Genomic DNA, 7,696 nt, shown 5'->3' on the forward strand with positions numbered 1-7,696 from the left:
GGGACAATACAGGATGTTTTCCACTGTCTGGGTACTCTTCTCTGCTCCAGGCTCATGTTGAAGATGCGCTGTAGTGGTTCTCCCAGCTCAGTCGCACAGGCCCTCAGTAATCGTGGGGAAACTCCATCCGGTCCAGCCGCCTTGCTGGTACAGATCTTCCTCAGTTGACCTTCCACCTGTGCAGCCGTAATCCTGGGCGTGGGCAAGGTCTCCTGTGAGTGGCTATTTTCCTGTGAGGGAAGTAAGCCTGGTGAGGTGAGGATGAGATTGTGCTGTCGAACCTATTGAAGAAGATTACTGCTATCAGTGAGACTTGGTGGCAGAAGGGGCAGAACTGGCAGCTTAATGTTCCGGTAAAATTGGAGAAGGGCCAATTTTGTGGAAATGAAAAAGGACCTCGGAAGAGTGGATTGGGATAATTTTTTTTCTGGCAAGGATGTGTTCAGTAAGTTCAAAGGTGAAATTTTGAGAGTGCAGAGTTTGCACGTTCCTGCCAGGATTAAAGACAAAGACATTAAAGATTAAAGGCATAGGGAACCTTGGTTTTCAAGGGATATTGGCGATCTGGTTAAGAAAAAGGGAGAAGTGTATAGCAGGTATAGGCAACAAAGAATAAATGAAGTACTTGAAGAGTATAGAAAATGTAAGAAAATACTAAAGAAGGAAATCAGGAAGGCAAAAAGACATGAGGTTGCTTTGGCAGATAATGTGAATGCAAATCCAAAGGATTTCTCCAAATATATTGAGAGTAAATGGATAGTAAGGGACAGAATTGTTCCCTAGAAGATCAGAGTGTGGAGCCTCACGAGATGGGGGAGATCTTAAAACAGTTTTTTTTGCATCAGTATTTACTCAGCAAACTGGCATAGTGTATATGGAAGGAAGGGAAACAAGCAGTAGTGTTATGGAACATTTGTATGTTAAAGAGGAGGAGGTGCTTGCTGCCTTACAGTGCATAAAGGTAGATAAATCCCCCGGGCCTGACTTGATATTTTCTCGGACCTTGAGAGAGACTAGTGTAGAAATTGCAGGGGCCCTGACAGAAATATTTAAAATGTCCTCAGCCACGGATGCAGTGCCGGAGGATTGGAGGGTAGTTCATGTTATTCCATTGTTTAAAAAAGACTCCAATAGTAAACCAGGTAATTACAACCCATGAGCCTGACATCAGTAGTAGGTAAATTATTGGAAGGTGTTCTGAGAGATCGGATATACAAGTATTTTGACAGCCAAAGGCTGGTTAAGGATAGTCAGTATGGCGTTGTGCATGGTAGATCGTGTTTAATGAATTTTGTAGAGTTTTTCGAGGAGATGACCAAGAAAGTAGATGAAGGAAAGGCTGTGGATGTTGTCTACATGAAGTTTAGTAAGGTCTTTGACAAGGTCAAACATGGGAGGTTAGTTCAGATGGTTCAGACACTAGGTATCCATAGAGAGGTTGGAAACTGGAATCGAAATTGGCTGTGTGGGAGAAGACAGAGAGTGGTAGTGGATGATTGCTTCTCAGACTGGAGGCCTGTGACTAGTGGTGTGCCTCAGGGATCTGTCCTGGGACCATTGTTATTTGCTGTCTATATCACTAATATAGATGTGGTCAATTGGATCAGCAATTTTGCTGATGACACCAAGATTGGAGGCGTTGTGGACAGCGAGGAAGGCTTTCAAAGCTTGCTGAGGGATCTGGACCAACTGGCAAAATGGGCCAGAGAATGGCAGATGGAATTTAATGCAGACAAGCGTGAGGTGTTGCATTTTGGAAGGACAAACCAAGGTAGCACATACACAGTAAATGGTAGGGCACTGAGGAGTACGGAGAAACAAAGGGATCTGGGAGTTCAGGTACATAATTCCCAGAAAGTGGCGTCACAGGTAGATAGGGTTGTGAAGAAGGCCTTTGGCATTCTGGCATTCATAAATCAAAGTACTGAGTACAGGAGTTGGGATATTATGCTGAGGTTGTATAAGGCATTGGTGAGGACAAATTTGGAGTATTATTTGCAGTTCTGGTCACCTAACTATAGGAAGGATATCAGTAAGATTCAAAGATTGCAGAGAAGATTTACTAGGATGTTGTCAGGTCTTCAGGAGTTGAGTTACAGGGAAAGATTGAACAGGTTAGGACTTTATTCCTTGGAGCATAGAAGACTGAGGGGGGGTTTGATAGAGGTTTACAAAATTATGTGGGGTATAGACAGTAAATGCGAGTAGGTTCTTTCCACTTAGATTAGGAAACATAAAAACGGGAGGACGTGGCTTTCGGGTGAAAGGGGAAAGCTTTAGGGGGAACATTAGGAGGAACTTCTTCACTCAGAGAGGGGTGGGAGTGTGGAACGAGCTGCCATCTGACTTGGTAAATGCGGGCTCACTCTTACGTTTTCAGAATAAATTGGATAGATACATGGATGGGAGAGGTCTGGAGGGTTACGGACTGGGTGCAGGTCAATGGGACGAGTGGAATAAAGTTTCCACACAGACTAGAAGCGCCAAATGGCCTGTTTTCTATGCTGTAGTGTTCTATGGTTCTATGGAGTGAAATAAACACGACATAAGAATTATCGATCGATTAATTTTAACTCGTTCACCGCATCCGTCAACCGAACAGAAACACCGGGGATTCAGCAGCAGTTGCGGGCGGCGGGTCCTGAGCTCCCCCAGGTCCTAAAGTCCACCCGTAATGAGACAGGTTAAATGGGACAAGTGGGGGCGGTGCTGACGGGAAAAGACAGTGAAGATTGTTCATTAAGTTCATCTGCCATTTCTCTGTCCCCCATTACTACTTCACCAGCATCATTTTCCAGTGGTCCAGTACCAACTCTCATCTCCCTTTCACTCTTCATGTAACTGAAAACTAAACTTTTAGTATCCTGATTTATATTATTGGCCAATTTGCCCTCATATTTCGTATGTACCATTCTTATGGCTTTTTTCGTTGCCTTTTGATGGATTTTAAGAGCAACCCAATAATCCAACATCCTACTCACCTTTGCTACCTTATATGCCATTTCCTTAGGCTTAACACAATTATTACATGCCTTTTCCAGCTCAAACTATGAATTAATTTAAAGTCAGTCCCATAATTTAATAACGTTTTTATCTGAAAACTATCTACCCACGCAAAGATTGTACTGAAGACTGCAGTTGATGTTTCTTCAACCTTATACGCTTCACATTGAAATAGTATGTGTTTCGACAGTTTCATAATGACAAAATGTACACGACACAGAATGAAGTTTTCCAATTAGATTCAAGGCAAAATTAAGCATAATGTGGGCATTTCTATGTCATGTCAATATCATTCTTTCCCTTGTTTTAAGCCCACTTCTATAAACCCAACAGGTTTATGTATTCTGTAAAGGTGTCTGTCCTTATGTCCATTATCCTACGTCTTGCCATAAGCCCCTAATTCTTAACACTACCAACCCTTTAGCTTCTAATTTGCTAAGTGGAAGGTCTATATCCACAGCTTAACATTTAACAGCTTTTGGTGCTAAACAGTCAACATCATCATTTCCCTCAACAGTGTGATGTGCAGGGCCCATAATGAGCAGACATATAAATCAAACTTTATATATGAAATACCGTTTGACAAGTTTCCAACAGTGAATCTGACCTACTGCCAGAATGACCTGTTTAAGACTCATCAAAACCGAAATGTATTCTGAACAAATTATAAAGACCAATTTCCTCCACCCACTGTAAGCCTAAACTGTTGGCAAAGAATTCTGCTTTCTCTGCTGATAAAGGACTGTAAGTCATTTCTTTATCATTACCTGCAATTCAGGCACACAAAAACAGCCACAGCAACATACCCAGTTAAATTATCTTTTGATTCATCTGTAAAAATGGTTACTGTTTGATAATAACTTTCATTAATATACTGATGAATCAACAGACTCTCAGGCAGAACCGAATCCGATCGTGTAACCTAAAATCAACTGAAGTCATCGGAAAAAACAAGGTGGGGTTACAGAGAAAGCTATAGTGGGACATATTGTATTGTTACGTTCCCAGTAACCGGGTGACTTACCAGCAAAGATAGCGAGGTCCGCTGAAGTCTGATGGTACTATTTTCAAACGTTTTTTATTTATAAAGGGGCACAAACGTATGGTTAATACAAAACATTCAGATCATATACGTCGTCAAAACTCAATCTAAGCACAGGTATAGTAATAATCAATCAGAAATAAGCTCTATCGTTGTCTAGGGGATAATACTGAGTCCAATGGAATATAAGTGTCACTCAAAATCTGCAGGCTTTCCCGTTTTGGGAATGGCTGGCATTTCACGTGTTGGAGAGAGAGAGTGGTGAGAAAGAAGGAACACTTGCCCGTCGTCTTTGCGAAGCAAATCCCTGTTGTTAGTTAAAACGGTTTTCCTTTGGTTTCAGCCACAGACTCCCGATCTGTGGCTGAATTATGGCTACGGTCAATTATGGAAAACTCTGAACATCCTCTACATAGCACCATCCAGAGACAGAGAAGCAGTTTCAGTGACAGGTTACTATCAATGCAATGCTCCTCAGACAGGATGAAGAGGTCAATACTCCCCAATGCCATTAGGCTTTACAATTCTACCTCCAGGACTTAAGAACTTTTTAAAAGCTATTAATGCTTTTTGAGACGGTGATTTAGATGCATATCATATTTTTTTTTACTGAGTTAAGTATTGTATGTAATTAGTTTTGCTACAGCAAGTGTATGGGACATTGGAAAAAAAAAGTTGAATTTCCCCATGGGGATGAATAAAGTATCTATCTATCTATCTATCTATCTATCTATCTATCTATCTATCTATCCGGAATCTAACGCACGTGGCTTCCTTCAAAATGGCTTCCCGCTCCGACGGGAAGCGCTATCGTGTCTTCCTAGTGTCTCCTTGGTGCGTCTGAGGCCCAGCCTCGGCAGCCCACCTTTTATCTGGACTGGCAGGGTTGTAGATGTCAATCAGGGTGGGGGTGAGTCAATCTTTCCCCATCACCCAGCTTACGTTGCCCTGAGGGTTTGCACGTAGTCCAGTCCCTTATTCCACAAAGGTGTCTCCCAAGACAATGGCCATGTCCGTGGCTTTTGTCTGGCTGAGAGGCCAGCCCACATTCCAAACTGTAAGGCTTCTCTCTCTCTCTCTTGCGATTCTCACAAAGGAGGGGGCTGGGGTCATAACACCTCCCCTCTTAAAAGTTTTTTTTACCAGCGGTTAAAAACAAGTTGGTACAGAGTCGTACAGGATTTTTGGAATCTAACATACTACACAAGCTTTTCTTTTCACAGAGTACTACCGTTATACATTCAAGTCAGTATCTAAACAGGTAACAATTACAGTGCCCCTTTCTTTAATATCTTAACATCACGTACCGTACTAAAGTCTTGGAGCATCAAACTTCAGCTCAATAACCACCGATTTATTTATTTTCTTCAGCAACATAACTAAGGAGGTGTGATCTTAGCTTAGGTGCATCTACAAAAGTTTATACAAATACTAATCGTTTCGGTCGTGTTATTTCACCGGCAGGTCTCCAAAGGGGTTGTCTTTATTATTCACAGGCTTTGGCGCAAACCCGTACAACCGGCGTTGCTGTTTAAAAAATGGCATTTTCGATTAACCATCGCCTCTTTTCCGGGGAGTTCCCCCGTGGGGAACTTGAGTAATTTGGCGAGGTACTCTCCCGCCTTTCCTTTCCACGAGGGTTATTCTCTTAACTCCGTGTCCCCAACCTAGTCCATCATGGGAATTTACACCCAATTCTTTAATGCTACACAGGTAGTTAACCCTTTTGTCAAGACCATGCAGGTTGATGTGTTTCAGTTCGAACCTTTTTCTCCAGCCGCATTTAAATTTCGGCTTCCTCACAGCGCTTTCTTGAATAACAATAGCGTGTGAGGCACCCTTACATTCCAAATCAACCTGTAATCGATGCGCAGGCATCAATCTAGACTTTAACTTTTTTTCATTCGATTTGGGAACTACAGATTTACCGTTCTCCTCCACAACAACAGTTATCTCCCCATTCATAAACTCCACATTAACTCTGAACACCCCCTTCAGCACAACCATCTGGGAACTCACACTTCCCAAGGTTAACCCCTTTTTCCCCGAACCAAGTCTATCTGATCCAAAAGGACGGCCGTCTCGTCCAGCTGAGTCAAATACTTCAGACTTTTTCTGAGCTCCGTGACTAGGTTCAGGACCACGTGCATCCCCATCTTGGACACACTCAAACGGGGCATTGGCCTCTTCCAGGCTTTCAATGCCCGTACCCTTTTCAAATTCTAAATTCCCCTGATCCTCCCAGTTACTCTCTGGGCAACTCACTTCCGGAGTAAACTCAACCCCGCGGGCTGTAACAACCTCATCTGCCAACCTAGCAGACTTCTTCAAGGTAATGGCATCCTTTTCATCTAGGACTGCCCTCATTTCATTATCGGGAACACCTTTAGAATTTTCAACTTCTTCAAACAGTTCTGCCAAACCAGACAGATCATCCATGTCCAACCCTGGACCTTTTAACAGCTTTATCTGTTTCTCATCTTTATATCCTACCTCTAGGACCTTTTTTCTTCGCTAAGGGTGGATCTACCTTCTCTCCCTTACCCCCTTTTACGTTACTATTCCTCGTTTTACCACCCTCGAAACCCTCATGGCACAGGGTCGGTAAAGAGGTCTGGGCCAAATCAAAACTGGCCAATTTTAAACTGCTCTCGTTCTCAGCTGCCGCTCTCGACAGGCTGCGAGTGACTGCGCATGCGGGATAGATTTTTGGATCTGAGGGAGGGGTCTCAACTCTCACGGGCTGGGTTGTCAGCTTCACAACTGCATCCATCTTCCCACCCGCTAGGTCATTACCCAGAAGGACGTCCACGCCTTCCCCCGGCAACTCCGGCAGGACCCCCAGTTCCACTGGTCCCGACACCAACTCACAATCTAGAAGGACCCTATGCAAAGGCACTACCTCGGTCAGGTTTCCTATGCCTCTCAGGGCTACCTCTCCCGTCCGAGGTCCGAATTTTAACACATTACGGCTAATCAAGGATAGCTCCGCCCCTGTGTCTCTCCAAATCCGTACGGGAATTGGCGGGTCCCCCTTCCTCACAGACACGGTTCCGTGTGACAGATAAATCTCCGACCCCTCGCGCTCTCTGCTTACCTGGGACCCTCTTGCCGATTTTCTGATTACCACGGCACACCCGATAGGGATCGCTGCTTTCCCTCTCTCTGGCTCCTTTCTCGGAGCAAAGCATTTAGATGCAATATGACCCACCTTTCCACAATTAAAACAGGTCAAGCCAGGACCTTTATTGCCGTCTTGCCTCTCCTCCTCAATTTTACCACTAGCTCCCAGCGGGATCTCCGCCTCAGCCGGCGGGCTTTCTCTACCGTTCCCAGGGTCTCTCTGGTACCTTTTTGGCGAGGAAAACTTTGTCTTGTGGGTTAGGGCATATTCATCTGCGAACCTAGCAATTTCTGAGATGGACTGATTCGTCCTCTCATTCAAATACATCCGGATCTCTTCCAGAACACAACCTTTAAATTCCTCAATCAAAAATAACTCCCTGAGACGCCCATAGTTCTCGGCCACCTTTTCCGCGGTGCACCAACGGTCCAAGAGCACACCCTTCTCATGGGCTAGCTCGGTATATGTTTGATTCCACCCTTTCCTTAAATTTCTGAACATTTGTCTTAGCTTCAGGTACTAACTCG

Source organism: Hemitrygon akajei, unplaced genomic scaffold, assembly GCF_048418815.1.
Source record: "Hemitrygon akajei unplaced genomic scaffold, sHemAka1.3 Scf000034, whole genome shotgun sequence".
In the NCBI taxonomy this organism is placed as follows: Eukaryota; Metazoa; Chordata; class Chondrichthyes; order Myliobatiformes; family Dasyatidae; genus Hemitrygon; species Hemitrygon akajei.